The 22,041-nt window shown below is 44.0% G+C and overlaps 1 long non-coding RNA gene across 2 annotated transcripts in view; it reads left to right on the forward strand.

Annotated features, from left to right (window-relative positions):
* Positions 1-21,438, forward strand: part of LOC118006181 — a 177,815-nt gene extending 156,377 nt beyond the window's left edge. The window contains exon 11 of one of the 2 annotated variants that reach the window (XR_004677988.1): positions 20,105-21,438. This is a non-coding gene — a long non-coding RNA (uncharacterized LOC118006181). The remainder of the gene's footprint in view (positions 1-20,104) is intronic. The other variant, XR_004677989.1, reaches the window with a different exon arrangement.
* Positions 21,439-22,041: the final 603 nt, after the last annotated feature.

Genomic DNA, 22,041 nt, shown 5'->3' on the forward strand with positions numbered 1-22,041 from the left:
AGACACGAGAGCACAGACTGTACAATGTCATTTCTTGAAATTCTAGACTAGGCCAACTGATCCATTGTGTCAGAAAGCAGATCAGTGGTTGCCTGGGGTTAAGGGTTGGTGACAGATGGCTGGATTGCAAAAGAGCAAGATGGGTCCTTAGGGGGGTGATATTTTATATTTTGATTGGAGTGGTGATTACATGAGTGAATATATTTGTTGAAAGTACTCAACTGTTCCCTTAGATGAGTACAACTTTACTGTATATGAATTACACCTCAAAGTTAATTTAAAAAGAATAAAATGGGTGCCTGGGTGGCTCAGATGGTTAAGCGTCTGCCTTCGGCTCAGGTCATGATCCCAGGGTCCTGGGATCGAGTCCCACATCGGGCTCCCAGCTCAGCGGGGAGCCTGCTTCTCCCTCTGACCCTCTACCCTCTCATGCTGTTTCTCTCTCGCTTGCTCTCTAAAAAATAAATAAAAATCTTAAAAAAAAAAATAAAAAGAATAAAAAAGTTGTAGTATCCATCTTTTTTATAACCTCAAATATTTTATTTATTTATTTATTTATTTATTTTTAAAGATTTTATTTATTTATTTGAGACACAGAGATACACACACACACAGAGAATGAGCAGGGAGCGAGGCAGAGGGAGAGGGAGAAGCTGGCTCCCCACTGAGCCAGGAGCCCAATGTGGGGCTCGATCCCAGGACCCCGGGATCATGACCTGAGCTGAAGGCAGGCGCTTAACCATCTGAGCCACCCAAGCACCCCTATTTTTGTTTATTAAGAACAATTGTAATTTATATATTATGTGTTTACTACCAGTTGGATGCTAGGTACTTTTCATTAATTATTCCATAGTGCATCTAAGAGGTAGATACCATTATCATTCCCATTTTGTAGATGGAGAAATTGAGGCTTCGAGACAGAAAGTAATGGCAGGAAAGAACCCAATGTCATTGTAACTTGGGTGGAAGACAGGATATGAGCAGTCTTTCTGTCTCCAAAGTCCTTGTTCTTAACCACTGTGTGAAGCAGCCTGTTTTGTTACAAAGGTTGTAAGCACCTTTGGTGGTCAGTGGCGGCTAGAGCGCCCGGACCCTTACAGCGCCACAGGTGTGGCAGCCCGTCCACAGCCCAGGGTCCCAACTACTGGCCCTTCTTCTTGACCAGGGAGGCTGGAGTTGGCCAGCCAGACATGGTGGACATGCAGACTTGATGAATTAGTCCCTGTGGCCAGAGGAGCCACAGTTCACGGCCCCTGCAAGACTTCTCAGGCAGAGCCTCAGAAGAAGGCTCATATTTCCTCTACACCTGAGTTGCCACCTTCCCCTTAGTGGCATCCTTCTTCAACTGTGGCCAGTGCTGCCCGAGACCGTCCCTCAAGGTGGGGCCAGGACCGGACTGCTATGCTTGTAAGGACCGCAGTCTGTCTTCACAGGCTCTGCTTCCTTCACTGATCATCCTGTAAAGCATGAGCCTACGTACACTTCTCACCCCTGGGGAGACAGGACTAGATCTGGAGCACTCTTCCCCACTCCCATCCTGACTCCTGCCTCTGATTCTACTGTCCCCAAGATGGACAGGAGAGTAGTGATGTTCTGCAGCCTGAAGTCTGAGGCCACCCCCACCCCCACCTATGAGGAATCAAGGGGCATTTTGAATTGAAATCAGGATAGATGCAGAAAAACTGTCACAGTTCTTGAACATCCGCGCTTATGGACTAAGTCATCTATCCATCTCTATCTACTTAGTGGTCTGGTGTGTGCTGGCTTTGGGGATTTTGGTGGACCATGAAGGGATGGGCCTTTTACAAGGTCGCACCAACCTTCTAGGTTCTAGAAGGGAAAATGGGATAGGAAGTGTTGGCCCCTTAGTTGAGTTACAACATGGACTCTTGCATGACTGTTTGCAATAGCTCTGAGCCCCACGGGGAGGAGACAGGGAGGTCTCGAGGAGGCTCAGGGGCTAGAGAGAGAGGATCACAACTTCTTTAGCAATGCCTAGGCTGCACAGGAATTGTCTATTCTCCCAAACCTGTAAGTGCACCCTGAACCCGACTAAATGAGAGATACACAGAGCTATCAGGAAATGGGGATCCAAGAGATTTGACACTAATCAAATGTCCTTTGAACGGTTTTCCTATATCCAACTTAATTCCAACTCAAAGCACAATGTACTTGAAATATACTAAGAGAGAATGGCGTGTATGTGAATGTTGACCCAGCTCTGCTACTCCTCTCAAGACAACATTCCCCTGGGAAGATCCACATTACTTACCTCTGCACTCCAGCTCCCAGCCTTGTGACTTGGAGCACAAACAGTGATGGAAAAAGGAAAGGAATGAGGAAGGAGTGCAGGGATCGGTGGATGCAAAGGCAAAGATCAGAAAGAGGAAGGGATGAAAGAAGACAGGTCTATGTGGGATTGAGGGAGACTAAAGAAGACTTCGGGCTTAGGAAGAACTCAGTTGTGGTCTCTTCTGGTCTGCCTTGAAAGAGGTCACACATTCTCCTCATAGGCCCTTTTCCCAGCCACCCTTCCTATCCCAAACTCATTTTCATTGGGTCATGTTCTTTCTTTTGTTCCTCTTTTTATTTGTTAAGAGAAGTGTATCACTCTCCTGCATTGGTAGAGGAAGAAGACGGGATTGCTAAAGAACCTTGATTCAGTCTAATTATCGGGCCACTTCTGATGGTTCTGTGTTTTCATGTCAGCAGTTCTGAGTATACGTTGTTTTTCTCACCAGGAGCTATTTTTTAATTAAGTTAAGGTTGTCCACTGTCTCACTGTTGATTTTCATTTTTTTAATTGTGCAAGACCTTCCTATAAGCAACTTCAGAATATCCTCCTTTCACATTTAAGGTGGCAGTAATTGGCCCTGATTTGCTGAGCCTGTGGGAATCTTCCAGCCAAAGTGATTTTTTTTTTAAGATTTTTTTTTTTTTATCTGAGACAGAGAGAACGAGAGAGAGAGAGAGAGCACATGAGAGGGGGGAGGGTCAGAGAGAGAAGCAGGTTCCTTGCTGAGCAGGGAGCCCGATGCGGGACTCGATCCTGGGACTCCAGGATCATGACCTGAGCCGAAGGCAGTCGCTCAATCAACTGAGCCACCCAGGCGCCCAGCCAAAGTGATTTTAATGGTGTTTTAATGTCTGAATTTTTCTGTGCTGATGTGCGAGGTTACCAACTGCGTGAAAGAAATGGCTTGGATGTCCTGGTAGTTATGGGAGTTTGGAACATGCCCCCAAAGGGTGGAAGGTTTGCGAGTTTTTCTTTGCTAATTGAGAAACGGTTAAACCACTAAACCTGTATCAGGATCCATAGTGCATTCGGGTTTTTTGGGTCTCTTCATACTTGTGTACATTGAGATATTCTGGGGTAAATTCTTACTTATGCCAGGAGAAATAAAGATCTTGTGGATGACAATACCTTATAAATCAAGAAACAATAAAGAAATGGAACTTTTCAATGGTTTTTTATAGGAGATATGTTGTGTCTTCAAAAGAGAGGTTTGTGTCCTTCAAATAGGGACAGTCATATCAGGGGCTTATTTGAGAGGACTTCACATAAGATTTATTTCTTTATAGAGTCTTATAAAAAAAAACCCGGTTCATAGAATGGAAGTGATTTTTATTGGCGTTACCTCCACATGTGATTTCTGAGAGATGGTATGAATAAAATGGAGAGTAAGCAAAAAGAAATTAACCAAAGTATTAAATCATCATTTTTTTTCAGACTGTTACTTCTCTTAAAATCTTTCCTATCTTAGAGAACCACGAACTGTTACCTGGCCAATTTGTCTGTCAGAGGATGCTCCTGTTACCCAAATTTTAGAAACTTCACTTCCAATTAAGCAATACTAAAATTCTTTGCTGGTTGCTTCCTTTGATAAGTCCAAGTCTTTTCCAGGTGTGAGAGCTTCTGAGCAAAGACCCACCTCATTATTTTTGTGTAACCAGTCCATTGTCTCAGTAACTTCCCTGCCTGAGAATTACAAAGCACTTTTTTGTGTCACCATATGAATTGAGTACCCCTTATGCACCAGGCATTGTGCCAGGAGCTCAAGACATCAACGTGCTCAGGTTGGACCTCAAGTTGAGGATGAGCAAAGCAAACCAATGATTACAATATAGAGTGGGGAGGACATACTAGAGGCATGCAGTAGGTGCGATAGGAGGTAAGGAGAGGGGTCCACATCAGGTCATAGCATCAGAGAATCATTCCTAAAAGTGATGGTGTTTAGTCTGAACCTTGAGGAATGCATGGGAGTTGAATGGCAATGTGCATCCCAGATGCAAAGGACAGCAGGTCATGAAGACTTTGTGTAATGGCCATTAATTGGGACGGATGGAGGGACAGGTATGGTATGAAGCAGGACTGCTATAGAGGCAACTGCTGATTGTGAAGGGTCTTGAAATTCAAAATTGATGCTGAAAGTTCTCAGAAAGGAATTGAAGCAGGACAGAGATATGAGTGGATTTATGTCACAGAGGGATCGATCTGGCCAAATCATAGGATATAGGTTGGGAAGGAGAACCATTCTAGAGAAAGGGAAGCCAATGAAGATGCTGTTTCAGTAATCCAAGGGAGAATAAGGGCTTCATAAAACAGAGACAGTGAAAGAACAAGAAAGTGTAGGACTGAGAAATATCAAGACAATCGAATAGGTAACTGATGTGGGCAGGGGTGAAGAGAAAGGGTTTAGAATGACTCCCACTGCTGCCTAGGTGGTAGGGCCATCTTCTGAGCTGGGGAATGTAGAGAAGGGGCAATTTACAGTGGGTTGGATGGATGCAAACCAACATGTACATGCAGGAAATTCAGGGGAGAAGTTATGAAGGCAGTCTTACGCTTGAGTCTGGACCTTGGGGCATGGGTCTTGACTGGAGATATGGAGATACAAGTACTCAGCAAACAGCTGATGGCTGGAATTATTGATTCATATGAAGGGAGGTCATCCCCATTTTTATTTTGTCAGGGGAGCTCTGAGTACATTGTTTGCAAACTCCTTGAGAACAGGCATTTTACCTCTTTATACTTCCTTAACCTTTTCTACTGGCAATTGTCAATGAATATATATTCATACATTGATCAATAAGTTGATTGACAACTCATCAGGGAAATGAATGGTTCGCCTCCCCAAGATTCTAACTCTTTTTCTGCCAGTTAGCTCATTTTTAGCCCCAGCAAGAAAAGAATAACGAAATTACACGCTAAGATATACAGGTTTATATGAACACCTTGAGAAGACCCCTTTTCCAATAAGAAAGGAGCCTCAGACAAATTTCACTAATTGTTATAAGGTTTTTACTCTCACTGGAAAAAACTTCATCTTTAAAATTCACTGTTTTTGGATACATAGAGGATTAACTGACTTGGGAGTCTGTGTGATTGTAAAAATAGTTCTGTCCTTTTCCCATTCCAACGTATTTAACCTGAACCGAGTGAATTAAGTAAAATTCAAAATAGAGGTAGAAAAATATTTCCCCTGGTTACTTACTGTGCTTTAAAGTCCTCTAGGTGAATTATCAGTTAAAACAGGCATGCACAAAGCAGTGCCTGTGTGGCTCAATCGATTAAACGGCTAACTCTTGATTTCGGCTCAGGTCTTGATCTCAGGGTCTTGAGATAGAGCTCTGCCTCAGGCTCCGTACTCATTCAGGGAGTTTGCGTGTGGACTCTCTCTCTCCTCTCCCTCTGCCCCTCCCCTGCTCTCTTTCTCTCTCTCTAAAATAAATAAATAAGTCTTTAAAATAGGCATGCATGAGAGGAAGTCTAGTGGGCCCAGTTGGGATGGAGTCCGTATTAGTTTCCTATTGCTTCTATAACAGATTACTACAAACCCAGTGGCCGAAAACACAACAAATTCCTGATCTAACAGTTCTGGAGCTCAAAAGCATGTAGTGAGCCTTACAGGGATAAAATGCATCAGTGGGATTGCACTCTTTCTGGAGGCTTTCGGTGAGAATCCATTTCCTTCCTTTTTCTGGCTTCTAGAGACCAACTATATTCTGCATCTCTCTCCCCTTCTGCCTTCCTCTTCTGCACATGTCTTCTGTTCTTCCTCAGTCATTTTAAGAGGACCTAAGCAGGAGTAATGATTATATACCTTCAATATTTCAAGGGAATATACAGCCTGTACATGATAGCATGAACTCTCAAATCTGGATGAGTAATGAGAAAAGATAGGAGAGGATACGGGCATCATGGCAGCCTGATGAATGCCCCATTGTGCACTCGGCAGCAGGCATGACAAGTAGCCAACACCACATCTCCATCTCCGCTGCAGTCCCAGAGCAAATGCATTTATTGATTTTTATGTTTTAAAAATCTCATCTGTTCAAGTAGCATATTTAATGTTACAAGTACAACTGACGTAAGTTGAAACTCCAACAGACAAAACAAGTCCTACAATATCTTGAAAAAGAAGTAGCAAGTTGTATCGCTATCTGTAACTTCTCCGCTCTCCAACCTGTTTCTCCCATTTTTTAGTAAACAGCGTTAAGTGCTCTGGTCCAATTTAAGGGCAATCACTCTTAAAATCATATAAAAGCTTGTTGAGGGAGAAATTTCTTCCCACACTGATTATTTGAGAGTGCCAATTTATTTATCTGAGTTTCTAGTGGGATGAGAAAGACCTTTGTTAATAAATGTCTCTTTTTTTAAAGTCATTTAAGTCCAAGGACTTGGACTTCATGGGATTCAAGTCCAAAAACAGAGATGCTGGTCCTCTTACCAATTAATATTTATAGAACAAGGAAATCTCCATTTGTCTGTTATTCCTAACAATTGTTCTATGCAGAGTGTGAAGTGTTTCCCCACCTTCCCTTTCCTGCTCTTTCTCACTCTTTATTTATCCTAATTCCCACTTCATCAGGTGTCCATTGTTATTATGCAGCTCGCAGACTCTCCAAAGCCATCTGACGAAGAGCCTCACCTGGGCTTTCCCTTCCCCTTGACTCTCCTCCAGCATCTTCCATCAAGCTTTGAGGATCTTTCCCGGAGAGCAATGTTGTCAAGTTCCTTCCAGTTTTCACACATTTTATGTTCTAGTCAATGTACCTTATTCTGTTATTCTTTCTGGAATGGCTGGGAATATAATACCTTAAATAGGATTCTTTTTCAAAAAGATTTTATATATTTATTTTGAGAGAGAGACAGAGAGAGCAAGCAAGCATGAGCAGTGGGAGGGGCAGAGGGAGAGGGAGCACGAGAATCCCAGGCAGACACCACGCTGAGCATGGAGCCTGATGCGGGGCTCGATCTCACGATGGTGAGATCTTGACCTGAGCCAAAATCAAGAGAGTGATGCTTAACCGCCTGAGCGACCCAGGCTCCCCTAACTAGAATGCTCTAGAACACAGTTTCCTAGCATATGATAGTTGTCGCATGTTTAGTTGCCAAATAATCCTTGGAAATTCATGATGTACATCAGCACGTGTGAAAACAAAATACCCCAAATAACTTGTCTAATGTTATTCAGTACCTCCCATCATATTATTTAAAGAACCAGGGACAATCTGAGACCACATTTAAAAAGAAAAGATCTTTAAAAATGAGCTGTCTTCCTCAGTGATGATCAGGCAGTGAAGCATTTTGGGGAGAATCAGCACAAAATGAGGCAGAGAAGTTACTCGTCTGGTGTGTCAGTTAGGAGGATTTTAATAGCAAGTTTGGAAAACACAACTCAAACTTCGGCAGAAAAAAGGAAATTATACATTCATGTATTGAAAAACTTACAAATAGACCTGTTTCAGGTGGAACTTGGCTCTTCAATAACGAGTGATAAAAAAGTCAACTCAATTGTGTAAGACTGTTGAATCACAGGCCTGTACTTCTGAAACAAATAATATATTATATGTTAAAAAAAAAAAAAAAGAAGATAGCAGGAAGGGAAAAATGAAGGGGGGCGGTAATCAGAGGGGGAGAAAAACCATGAGAGACTATGGACTCTGAGAAACAAACTGAGGGTTCTAGAGGGGAGGGGGGTGGGGGGATGGGTTAGCCTGGTGATGGGTATTAAGGAGGGCACATTCTGCATGGAGCACTGGGTGTTATGCACAAACAATGAATCATGGATCACTACATCAAAAACTAATGATGTAATGTATGGTGATTAACATAACATAATAAAATTAAAAAAAAAGTCAACTCAAAGTTAAGCCAGAAAATGGCTATTATTGGGTCATTTATTAAAAAAAAACTCAAGGTGTAGCTTGGCCAAGGCATTCTTTTTTTTTTTTTTTTTGTAAGATTTTATTTATTTATTTGACAGAGAGAGAGAGAGTAAGAGAGCACAAGAGGTGAAGTGGCAGGCAGAGGGAGAAGCAGACTCCCCACTGAGCAAGGAGCCTGACAGGGGGCTCGATTCCAGGACCCTGGGATCACGACCTGAGCTGAAGGCAGACGCTTAATGACTGAGCCACCCAGGCACCCCAGCCAAGGCATTCTAACATGGCCAGAAGAGTGCGGTTTCTCTTCATCTTGGGCTCTGACTTCTGCCATTTTGGCTTCATCCTCAGGACTCTTGCATGGTGATCCGTGCCAGCAACTGTCTGGAGTATCTTCCTTATTGCCAAAGAGCACTCAAGAAAAGTTTTCTTGCATTTCATTATTTCTGATTGGATGATGTGATCATTTCTGAGCCAATCACAGTTACCAGGGAGATATCATATTCTAGTTGGTCAAATCTGAGTCCTGGGGCCTGGGCCGGGGCCAACTGCACCCAGTGCACACCATCGTGGGGGGAGGTGCCCCACAGGAAAACAGTGTCATTATTACCGGAAGCAGAGTGAGTAGGTGCTTGGTGGCCAGAACCCAACAGATATCTACTGCACTGGAAAGGAAAACGTTAGCCGGCATGTTTCTTTGTCTGTATGTATTTCTTTCTTTCTTTCTTTTTTTTTTTTTTAAAGATTTTATTTATCTATTTGAGAGAGAGAGAGAATGAGAGACAGAGAGCATGAGAGGGAGGAGGGTCAGAGGGAGAAGCAGACTCCCTGCCGAGCAGGGAGCCCGATGCAGGACTCGATCCAAGGACTCCAGGATCATGACCTGAGCCGAAGGCAGTCGCTTAACCAACTGAGCCACCCAGGTGCCCCTGTCTGTATGTATTTCAAGCAATTAAATTGTACAGATGAGTACCAAGTGGCTACTGAGAATTCCCAGAGTGGATTAGCAGGTGGGTGCCGCAGGTAGTCAAGATGCCTGCACTTACCAGAAAATGCGAGAGAAAGAAGATGTTCCTAGGCTACAGAGTGAAGGTTCCCCTCTGAAAATATGACCACCTAAAACTTACCTCATACACTGTGAGTCAGAGCTATGCGCCTTACTAGGCTGGTTTCTTTAAGGGTTAAGGATGTTATCTCAATCTCTCCACTTAGCATAATGCTTGGCATAGAAGGGCTGATGAGAAGACCATTTTAGACTGAATTAATGAATACATTTGAAGAAGTAACTCGAGGGATGCTCTTTTTTCAAAAGGATGTCTTAAGATGCTTGGGAAACACCCATGTCCTGTCAAAAGGTGTACAGTTTTTGGGCCACGCTATGATAATTGAGGAAATCTCTAGCCTAATAGCTGTTCCCTAGCATGTCTGAAGACTGTGAAAATAAAGGCATTGGTCTAGGAGGAGTCTAGGAAGGGAAGACAAGGGCCAGAACTTTTCAGGATCAATGGGAAAAGGGTGCTGTCCAATCTAACTCCATGCAGGTGCTTTCTCTCCTGTATCTGTTCTACAAATTCAGGCCTAGACTTTGAGTTCTCTTCAACTTAGCCAGGTCCTATTTTCCTCTCTGCCCCTGGCTGTGTTGCTGATGTAATCACTGGGCTCATCTTGTTTCCTTCTTCTCGTGGACCATTACCCTGTGCAGGCGTTTGTCCAAACTCTTTGCATATATTTGGTCCAGTCTTCTAGGTGTTTAAGGTTGGAAGGGGGGTGGTAAATCCAGCCCCTGTTACTCCTTCTTGGCCCTGAATGTTTACAGTGGACCCACTGCATCTGGCTGGGAGGGAGGTTGGGCCTTGGGAGACACATGGAATAGACAGAAACAGCGGGAGGGTCTGGTTGGCTATAGAGTTCTGACCACTAGATGTCTTCCTCAGAGCCTCTCCTTGTTCACTGATGAATGCGCATGGGTAAGTGGGGGCATTTGTCATGTTTTCTGGAGGGTGGCACTATTAAGACAGCTTTCCTTGGACTTAATCTAAGTCCAAGCCTTCTTAAGGCAGAAACCCAAACATAGAACCCTGAGCAGTCTTTGAGGCAGTGGTGTAGACATGTGACCTGAGTTCAACCCAACAGCCTCTGCTATGGGATGTTTCAGTTGGGAAGTGTGTGACCCAAGGAGGGAGGCCCTGGGCAGAATCCATCCTCCCAGAGGAGGGGGTTGCACAGCTGTCTGGCAAGGTCCCCCTTGGTGCAGAAGTTACGTGGGTGGGCTGTGCGGTCGCTGCCAAGTCCTCTGTGCCCAGAGTTAGCAGCAGAGGCACAGATTCCTGCCAGGCAGCTCGGTGGCTGGGTTTTAGGCATCACATCCCAAGTCTTACCCGCAGTTCTGTTTCACTAGCCCTCCCAACAGTCCTGAAAACACCTCCTATTTCTCCTCCAACGGCCAGAGTCAGCTTCGCTTATTTGCAAAACTCATTTTCTTGATTGTATTATTATTTGACTGAACAGTGGATTATCACTAAAGATGTACACGAAAAATTGGACATTGCTTTATCAAATAAGGGAAGGCTAAGTTTAAATAGCTTCTTCCAAGTAGATCAGAATCCTTACCTAAATGCCATCTGTGTATGTCATGGACTAATGCCGAAGACCAGAAAAAAGAGAAGGCATTACTTATTCTTCATCTTATCTCGTGCTCTTGTCAACTGTATGAATTTTTCTGTTTGAAATAAAACCTCTTGTTAGTCAGTGATTGTTATGGGGTATTTTAATGGCTGTGTCAGCACTATACAAGTCATATATTTTCTGAACAAGTTTCCAGGTTTCATCAACACTTCCATAGATAGACATTTGTAATCAAGGGATGGGGCCGATTCAGTTGACAAAGGGCTTTCTCTAATAGGAGATTGGAAACAGCATCTGGCTTCACTAATTTTATAACTTCTCATTCCTTTACATTCAGAACATGTGCCCACCGCACTTGTCATTCATTCTTTTGAAAGATGAGCACACTTGGCATGGTGCAGAGACGAGGGCCATTTTCATGGATAAATGCTCATCCTTTGTAGGCAGCGTGGGTATGGGTGGCTTATGATGGAAATCCTCACAGACTTTCGAGTGTGTCAACTCTGAGCTAGGATGTGAGTGGGGAAAGGAGCTCCCAGAAGTCAAGTAGACAAGAGGTGGTCATGGAAGATAGGAAATGCTGTTTTAATAAAGTACCATTGACTTTTTCCTCTTTTTAACAGAAAATAACCTATTTCTGGCCTGCAATCGAAAGCATAGCACTTAGAGTTGCTGGTGTGAACTGCTTAGAGCAGAGGCATGTGTATATTCAAATGTCTGAATGGTACACTTCACTCATCCCCAGGAATTACTCAGTGACATTTTCATGGACAGACCAGAAGCTACGTTTGTTATGCAAAGCTTTGAAAGGGGGCAAGAGAGAATGAAAAAAAATCAGCAAGCAAATAAATGGACGGGTTGTGAACATGCTAGGTGAGACACTGAACTAACAGTTGCTTATGCTTGCAGGAAATTGAGGGTGTGTTTTCGAAATCATGTCTAAATTCAAAACCAAGGCATTATAGCAGGAAGCGAACACTTTGTTGAGGTTTTGGTTATGTGAAAAGCAAAACTGTAGGTATCAGAATAAATTCATGGGAAGGGACCTTAGATGTTTGTCTAGTACAGTAGTTTTATTTTGCCAATGGGGGAGGACATGATAATTTTTAAACAGTTTGTGTCTCCAGAGCTTTCCATTCTTCCATCTACAATAACTCATTCAGGAATGAGCTTGTGACCCCACAATGACTAAGGATATGCCCCAAGACTTTTGCCTTGGCTTCTTAGAGTTTTTCTGGCTTAACGGATTTAAAGCTGAGAAGACAACCCTCCTGGAGATTTTATTACATCTGAACTTGGATATGACAGCCAGGATAGGTGGAGACAATGGAGAGATCCAGATAAACAGGCCCATGATGACTTTATCTGGTCCCCAAATCCAACCATGCCTGGAGTCTGCTGACTTCTGGACCTTTCACTTACATGAGTAAATTAATTCCATTTTGCTTACTGAAGCCTGGGTCAGGTTTTCAGTCGTGGGTAACAAGGCATCTGTGACAGGTGCCATTCTGGAGAGAGACATTCTCACATCTTTATAGATTTATTATTATTGCTTAAGGTAAAGACTCAACCTGGCAGCCATTCCCTTCTTCCATGCAAGGAGCTATGGAGCCATGGAGACTTTGCTTTCCTTAATCATCTCTGCTTAGAGCCCAGGGCAGTCGGCTTTGACACGTCAAGGACCAAGGAAGCGTAGACCTGAAAATTTCCTTGTTATTTTTGGTGACTCTTGGCTTAGAGATGGTACCTTTGAAACCACAGCTGCTGCTTCTTGAGTTCTTCCTCCAGGTGCCAAAAAGCCTGATCAATAATGAATACCTAAAATGTCTTCAAACTTAATTTAGCATCTGGCCCAAATAGGAGAATGCCAAGTCTGGGTCTCATGGCAAGCCAAATTTGGAACAAAAACAGAAATGCTGAGATCTGCTCAGTCACAAAGTAGATTCCCAGGACTTTTTGTTTCTTCTCCTTCTCCTTCTCCTTCTCCTTCTTCTTCTCCTTCTTCTCCTTCTTCTTCTCCTTCTTCTTCTCCTTCTCCTTCTCCTTCTCCTTCTCCTTCTTCTTCTCCTTCTCTTCTTCTTCTCTTCTTCTTCTTCTCCTTCTTCTTCTTCTTCTTCTTCTTCTTCTTCTTCTTCTTCTTCTTCTTCTTCTTCTTCTTCTTCTTCTTCTTCTTCTTCTTCTTCTTCTTCTTTCTTCTTCTTTTTTGTGTCACTTTGCTGCTATCATCTGCTTGCTAATTGAGTTAACCTTGTCAAAACTGATACGACACCAGGTCTGTGGTGCCATCAGTGGGCAAGGTTGTCAGAGTCCCTCTTTTGGCTCTTTCTAGTGTCGGCTTGATTTAATGACCTCTGGAATTCTTCTCATGTACTCCAAGGAGACAGGTAGGTCTACTGGTTGACTTGTGCTTGAAGGCTGATAGCACAGGTCTGGAGGGAAAGCTTTGGGATCCTCCCGGTTTCAGCACATGACAGTCACTCAGTGCCCCCGTCTTTCCCAGAGAAGCCTCTCCCCTCTGTTAGTGTTGTAGAGTCTCCTGCAAAAGCACCAAGGACCGGACCCCAAATTTGGCTTGGATATTGAGGTCAGTGACTCCCACGCACCAAGAGAATTTGAGAGGCTTATTACTCACTTAAAGGACTTCCAGGAAGAGCTGGGTGGGCACAAGCAGGTCCAGGTTGACTGAGGCAGAGCAGAGGGTGTGGGGTTGGTTGGGCCTTTATAATAAGTGGCTAAGGGGTCGAACTGCAGAGAAGTTCCCAAGTACCGGAGGTTTAAATTTCCTGCTGTTCCAAAGGAGCATGTGAGCTCAGGGTCTTCTTAATGATCTGGAAGGGAGGGTAAGACTGAAAAGGGAGTCAGCAGTGAAAGGTCGAGAATGAGGTCAGACTCTCTCTTACAATTAGATGTAATCTTTCTAAACAAAGTATGTTAGTTTCCTGGGACTGCTGTTATGAATGACCACAACCGAGTGCCTTCAAACAATAGAAATGTGTCCTCTCGCCGTTCAGGGGGCTAGAAGTCAGAAATGAATGTATGGGCAGGGTGGTTCCTCCCCGACGCTTCAAGGGAGGATTTACTCCATGTCTTTTCTTAGCTTCTGGTGGCTGCTGGCGATTGGTGGCATTCCTTGGCTTGTGTCCTTCCGGTCTCTGCCCGCACCCTCACATGGCATTCTTCTATGTGCTTGTCTTTTAAAAGGACATGCTCTTTGGATTTGGGGGCCCACCCTAATTCTGTATGACCTCATCTCCATCCTGACTTTGATTATATCTGCAAAGACCCTATTTCCAAATAAGGTCACATTCTGAACTTTCAGGGGAACATGAATTTGGGGGGCACTATTCAACTCAGTACACAAAGTTAAGGCACTTTGTTACCAAATTAAAAAAAAATTACATTCTTCATCACATTTTATCAGATTGCTGAGTTTCTGCATCCGCAAATGGGACTGGAGAGAAGCTTCACAGGGGTCCCCAGGAAAGGCATGATCCTTGGAGAAGGCTGGGGGCTAATGGAAGGGTTTGCACAGAAGCGGAGTGGAAGGGGCAAGGGAGAGACGGGGATGCCATCCGCTCAGCACTCACCTAGGCCTAGGGGTGGAGAGCATCGGGGACCCTTCTGGCCTGGCTTCTCAGCAGGGACAGGGGCTGAGTCAGGAATTGCTGTGATGTTTGGGGAAGCGTCATGAAGCCCAGTCTGGGAAGCTGGCATGTTCCTCTGTCGCCTGCTGAGTGGCCTCAGGACGAATTTTGAGCAGTGCCTTCAAACACAGCTCTCCCATCAAGACTAAGATTTGTTGCTCAAGGGCATGTTCCGTTTTAGACTTTTCCATAGGCTGATGGGCTTCACTGGTGCCATCTTTGATCCCTGTATTAGTCAGCTCGGGCTGCCGTAGCCAAATAGCACAGACCAGAGGCTTAAACAGCAGAAATGTGTTTTCTCAAGCTCTGGAGGCTGGGATTTGGAGGTGTCGGCAGGGTGGGTTTCTTCTGCAGCTTCTCTCCTTGGCTTGCAGATGACCATCTTCTCCCTGGGGGACTCACATCATCCCCCTTCCGTGCGTGTCTATGTCCACGTTTCCTCTCATTTTAAGGACACCAGTCATAAGAAACAAGGTGGATTGGTGTCCACCTCGAGGACCTCACTGCAACTTACTTACCGTTTTAACAATCCTATCTCCAAATAAGGATACATTCTGAGATACTGGGGTTTATGGCTTCAGTATAGGAATGGGTGGCAGATTTGGGGGTAAAGCACTCTCTTTCATGTTGTGCTGCTGAGTGACCCAAATGCATCCTGCCCCTTCTTTGCTGACATGTTTCTCTCACCGGAAGCCGTTGTCTTTCAAAGAAACATTTAGATGTGAGATGGTAGGGTGATGAGGCAAAGCCAGAAAACATGGGCCTGCAGGAACAGTGGGGGGGTGGAGGGGTGGGTTAACTCAGGGTGCTGAGACCAGGTCCTTGCCATCTTCCCTTAGAGAACCAGGCTTTAGGGATTCCCTTGGGATATTTATGCCTCGACCTCTGTCCATGCCAGGAACTTTCATTTACCTCTGCAGTCAGCAGACAAGATTACAAATAAGCTGATTTCATTACCTGAGACTTAAACATGTAAGACTCCTCATTATAATTATGATTCCAGTTCTGAGCAGAATTTAATACAAGCCATGTTGGTCAACTCTATGGGGGTACACTTTCACAAAAGATACATATATCACATCATGACATTATACACTTTCAATATCTTACAATTTTGTCAATTACACATCAATAACACTAGAAAAAATTCAAATGCTGGACCTTTTGTTACACTTAGGCAAGGGCTTCCCTTTCCTTATACCTCCTGTTCCTTTTGTTTTATTTGCATTTAATCTATCCTGCACCCAAACCTCGAGATGCATGAATATTAATTAACATAAATACATTTAGCAAAAGAAATCCTTCTTTTTTAAAACCAGAAATTTGTATGAGAATTGCCACCTGTTTGGGGATTCTGGAAGTGTACTACTATAAGAAATAAATGAGTTTATCCCCCTCCCCAAGAATTTAATATGAACTAGATTATTTTAGGGCCTTATTCTAGAAATCTAGGTATCAATACAGCAAGAAGCCATTTTAGACTGTTCTTTACATGAACTCTATGATGATATTATAGCAAAAGCCTGATGTGCTAGATCAAATAAAGACACCGCCCCCCGAGATGTCCACATGCTAATCTTCAGAACTGGTGAATATGTTACCTTACATGGCAAAACAGACCTTGCCGATGTAAGTTAAAGAGCTTGAGTGGGGGAGATTATCAATGTCATCGAAAAGTTCCTTATAAGAGAAAAGAGGGAGGTGGGAGACAGAGAGAGAGAGAGGAAAGATTTGACTGAAGATGCCACTCTGTGGGCTTTAAAGATGGTGCCGAAGAATACAGGTGGCTTGTAGTTTTGGAAAGAGCAAGAAAATGGATTCTCCAGTTCGCCCCCTCCCTCCCCCGCCCCACAGGAACACAACTCTGCCAACCCATCTTGGACTTCTGACTTCTAGAACTAATAAGTACCTGTTGTTTTAAAACATTAAAAGCGTGACAGTTTGTTACAGCAGCCATAGGAAATGAATACACCGGGGTAATTTATTTACCCAAAGCCGCCAGAAGTAACTATGTAACATCATTGCTGGTAACGCAAACAAATGCCACAACACACTCAAGGTTGCGAAGGGCGGTTTCTTTCTTTATTTTTCGAAAATAAGAAACGGGGCATGTCATTTTCATGGCTGCTTTCTCTTCTGTGGGCTGTTCCAGAATCAGAGGCTTATTGGATGGGCCCAGGCAGTGGACCTGTCCTCGTTCCACCTGCTGCTGGCCTGGGGCGGGGGTGGGGGGAGCTGGGCAGGGAGGTGGACCCGGGGGTCACCTTGCCCTCCGCTCTGCCAATCGCTCTTTAACACGGAGCCTCCCCTCCTGCCGCCTGAGGCCTTTCCCTTCCTCTGCCCCCACAGAGCCCGCAGCTCTGCAGCTGACTGCTGTACCCCCACCCCAGGGGCTCCCCGCCTTCGCCCGCAGGTCGGTTTCTCCCTCCGGGGCAGCATCTGTCCCATCACGGAGCTCCGCACTAGCTGGGTGATGGCTGCCCAGCCCTCCACCTGTCGGGAAGCGCTCTCCTCCTCCGCGCCGGCCTGCCGCGTTAGAGAGCTGCGGGTGGTTAGTTGGTATCGTAGCGGTCATGTGCAGGGTTGTACAGCTCGCAAGACCAGATGGTTAAATTTTCGGGAACGTGCAAGCTGGTTGCTAAATACAGCCGTTATTGAGTATCACATTACGTAAGCTCAGGGTGAAATGAATTATATTGAAAAATACAGCCGTTATTGAGTATCACATTACATAAGCTTAGGGTGAAATGAATTATATTGAAAAATAAAGGTAAGAAAGGTAAGAAATAAAGGTAATAAATAGTACCCTACCCAGTCTGATTATTTTTACTACATTTTATGACCTGTGCTCTTGGAAATTTTCCTGCCACTCATGTCCATTTCATAACACAGTTTACTGTACCCTGGAGATAATGTGTTGGTCTGTTACTGAGTACCACTTCCGATTTCACATTGAGTAGCAACACATTGGCAGTTTGAAATTGGTCACGGTGTGTGCGCTTATAGCAGAGAAATTGGCAAGTGCTATAGATCAAGGAGGTCTTCCTTCCTTCCTCCCTCCCTCTCTCCCTCTCTCCTTCCTTCCTTCCCTCCTTTTTTTCTTTCTTGACTCCATGTTTTTTTTTTAAGTTTATTTATTTATTTTAGAGAGAGAGGGAGAGCGCACAAGTGGGGCGAGGGGCAGAGGGAGAGGGAGAGAATCTGAAGCAGACTCCACGCTGAGCGAGGAGCCCCACGTGGGGCTTGATCTCATGACCCTGAGATCATGACCTGAGCTGAAATCAAGAGTCAGCCGCTTAGGCACCCCCTCAGACTCCATTGTTAAACATTTATCAGCATGCCACTGGTCATAAGCCTGATCTGATCTTCACAAAAAATGGCAAAATGGAAGCAGAACAGGTATTATCACCCCCAAGGTACTAATAGGGAAAGGATGACCCAGAAGTTAACTAGTTTACACAAATAGGGCTTCTGAGTCCTAGTCCCATCTAGTCACCATTATATATGTGTATTTTTGCTGAGATTAATCAAGTAATTCTTGAATTTGTTTTTACTTTTTCTATAAAGCATTACTCCCTAGAAAAATAATGGCTGAAATTAAATTTGCATTTCAGATAACAATGAAAAAAATTTTTAGTATAAGTATGTTCCAAATATTGCATGGGACATGCTAAAAAATTATTGGCTGTTTTCCTGAAATTCAGTTTTAACTGGATGCCCTATATTTTTGTTTGCTGAATCTGGGAACCCTAATTAAATGCTATGTATGTATACATATTAACAAGATGGGAAAATTTCTTGCTATGGTCCTATTAAATTCTGTTTACAAAATCTGATCTTCTTTCCTACTTACTCTGGCTCTATTTTACTCTCCGCCCTATCTTTCCAACTCCACGAGGGTCAACATTAATGGCATACAATTGCTCAGATTACTTAGTAACTGGGCCAGTGACTTTGAACTCCCAGTGAACTTCCACCTAAAAGGGTCTGCCAGGCTCGTTTCTGACTTTTTCAGCATCTCTGGAACAGTCTAAAACAAAATAGAACCACTTAAGGACACAGTTTCGCTTCCACTTATGTCCATTTCATAACAGTTTCCTGGCCCATTCTCCTAGGTTCTGCCAGCACACAGTCAATGCCATTCGTACACGCTGGCGTCGGTCCTGTTATCCTCAGCTGCTGCTTCTTAAGTTTAAAAATTCTTGGGAAAACAAGTAAAGCTGCCCTTCAGAATCTCGGGTGTTGAGTGAACAGGAAATCTGGTTGGAGTTCTTCCCTGAATGTATCAGGATCAGGGAAATAGTTATTGGTGGATCCAGGGGAGCACCTGTTTTCAGGCACCCGGCAATTAGAAGTTGAAGTCATTCATCTGCATCAACGTTTCATTTGCTGCGAATGCTCCGGATGCTCCTTATCTTCACAGCGTCCCAAGGACCAGTGTTACGGAGCTCATCTCAGAAGGTGTGGGGCTGGGGATTGTGGAAAAGGAAGGTGGTGATTACACTGCATGGATAATGGGTGGGGGTGCTAGCAGAAGAGGAAGTGGTAAAGTGCCATGTAACTTGGAGACATTCCCATTCTCAAACCGTGCATTCCCAAAGACAACCCAACCCAGAGGAAAGCTGCATCACTGCTCGGTGCACTGGATCTCTGGTCCTTCTCACTTCTCCAAGCCTTTAATCATCCTCCATTTGCTCTCTTTGTTATAGATAATGAACACATGAAGAACATAATTGCTTAAAAACCCCAAACCATCTGATATTGATAGTGTACTGAGGCAATGACATAATGTCAAACCCATTCAATTACGAATCTGTAGCATATTTTACTAGTGGTTAAAAAATAAGATCTATTAGGACAATGGCTAGAAAAAATATCTATGGAATGCCTTTATGTTTGCCAAAATTGGTACTTGGGTGTTTTTTTATTATTAATTCTATTTTACTAAATTTTGGGAAAAGTAAGCTTTTATTCTAAGGAAATGATGATGTGAATATTTAACTCTTTGCCATGAGATTGCTTTCGTCAGTTCAGCCTTTGATTACTTCCTAGGTGAGGGCAGCAGAAAGTCTCTAGAATGTGGGCATGAGTACTTAATGATTGCCTGTTGTGGAATATTCTGGGGAATTTGGTGGTTCTCATGTGCTCTGAGAAGAGAGCCAGGTTCTTTCTATATATCTCCTCTGCCTTCCTCAGCTTTAACTTCAGCTTTTTCCTGGTCCCTCACGGTCACAAGATGGCTGCCAGGAACAAGTCAACACATGTTTTCTTGCTCTCATTCAGCTGGAGGAAACACAAACCCAAGATCCAAACCCTTCCTTCTGACAAAATTACAGGGCCGTTTTATCCCATTTTTGCGAGTTATAGTATTAGTTTTTAACTTCTTACAGTAAAACTCATTGCTTTTGCCATTAAGAAATACTGACAAATGTTTGAAAGAAGCTGAACCTATTAAGGTAAAATGTTATCAGTTTTGTGGGAGATTGTCTCAAAAAGGCAACAGCAATGTTTCCAACCATGCATGCTCTTCCAGAATCTTGCCCCCTTCCCCTATCAAGAGATATTGTTTATTTCTTACCCCACCCTCTGGAACTGAGCAATAATTTGCTACTGTATTGACTAATGGAATGCATTTTGACTTTTGTGCCTGGTTCTTTCTCTTGGGACAGACTTTGGGAAACTTGAGATGATACAGAAGAAGTTTGGTCCCGTGAACCATCTCTGCTGGACAGGCACGTGGAGATCACAGGATGCCTGAGGAGTTGCAGTTCTTCCTGCCCCAGCTACTTGAGTCTTGCCAGCACAAGTGCTAGATACTTAAGTGACTGAGCCTTTAAGTGGTTCCAGCTCAGCCTTCATGCCTCCATGGCTGGTTCTGAGTGGAATGGAGCTGAGTTGTCTTCATGGACAGGCCAGACTGCAAATTCTTGAACAAAATAAATCCTTCTCTCTTTCTCTCTTTTTAAAAAACCACTAAATTTTGGAGTGGTTTAGTTCAATTGTTCAATTGTTATGTGTGTGATTTTCAACTCCCTCCTTCATAATTAAGAGTTAGTCACATATACATACAGTCAGTGGTATTGTCATAATTTTTTCGTTTATGACAGGTTAGCTCGTGCAGTTCAAATTCGCTTTTCACATGGCTAGTGATTTGGGTTTAATTCGCATAAAGGCCAGTTCACTTTCCTCTGCTCTGTGACTTAACGGTGTGGTCATCTCATAGCTGTCTGCTCTTTGGTATGAGGACATGAAGACACGTGACCATTTGGAAATGGACACCAGGTTTCTCTGTTGAGCTGGTCACTAAGGGAGGCTGTGGTCATGGAGTGGACATGCTCCCAAACTAGAATTTCTGAAAAAAAAAGGCACCTTGTTGGCTCCACGAAGTTCAGGCTTAGGGCAGGTTGGGCATGTGAGACATGAGAATAAATAGCCTGGAGCAGATGGAGGTGGGTGGGGTCTTAAGGATGAACACCCAGAAGTGAAATCAATGGCGGCAGTAACTGACATGGTAGGCCCTGGTTGTAGAGGATGTATGGTGAACAAACAGGCTCTGGGAACAGCGGACAGACACCCTTCCCCTCGTAACTTGGAGTCCCACTGCCTGAGACATGGTGGGACTGGTGCTGAGTAAAGGGTGGATCCCGGGGAATCAGGCTTTCCTCTGCCCATGGCCCCTTTGCTTTATGGACTCCTGATCCTATCCAAAGCCACTGCTGGAAGATCACCTTCCCTGCAAGAGGTATCCTGGTAGTATGGTCTACAGTTGCAAAGCCTCAATTTTATGTCCAACAGTAAAATTCGCTAGCTACGTGGTATCACTGCATCTTACTCCCCTCATCTCAAAGACAGGGTGGGTTATAGTAAGAGCCTACCTGGTAGTGAGGAGGACAAGCAGAATGACCATTAAAACACAGTGAAAGCGAGAAAATGCGGCACACACAGAAGCGTTTGTTTTTAAACCATTTGTCTGAGCATGGGCCCTTGCTTTACAAGTTTCCTATGCTGCCCTAAAATAATCCTTTATTCTATTTGTGACTATCTCAGGCCAGAGGTTCATCATAATCAATAGCTCATTGCTAAGCTTCTCAGGCCTCTGTCCCCTCCCCTGCTATTCACTCTCCCTAACCTGCTATTGGAATGACCCACTGAGGCCCCGCATGGTCTCCGAATTACCATACTCAAAGGCTTCTTCTCAGTTGTCTTCCTGCTTATTATTCTTGGTGCTTACTAGTGACACTTTCCACTCTCTTCATATGAGATTCTCCCTGATTTTGACAACAGCGCACTGGTCTTGTTCTCCCCAGACCTCACCTCCAATACGCTATTGTGTCCTTCTGCATCACGCTGGTTGCCCGTGAGCCTTCACCATCCCCAGGATGGTTGCCTCTCTCTATCCCCCTTTCTCTGGATGCTCTATCCATGCCACTTTCCACCTCTCCACCCCAAACAGTTGATGCCTAGTTCTGCACCTCTAGTTCAGAGTCCTGGTTGCATTTCCACTGCCTGCAGCAATATTCTCCCTGGATCTACCATCAACCTCTGTAACATGTCCAAAATGGAGTGGATTTTCCTTGACAGAAAGATCTTTCTTCCTTCTTACCAG

This window comes from Mirounga leonina, unplaced genomic scaffold (genome assembly GCF_011800145.1).
Source record: "Mirounga leonina isolate KUSES-001 unplaced genomic scaffold, KU_Mleo_1.0 Mir_95, whole genome shotgun sequence".
Classification (NCBI taxonomy): domain Eukaryota; kingdom Metazoa; phylum Chordata; class Mammalia; order Carnivora; family Phocidae; genus Mirounga; species Mirounga leonina.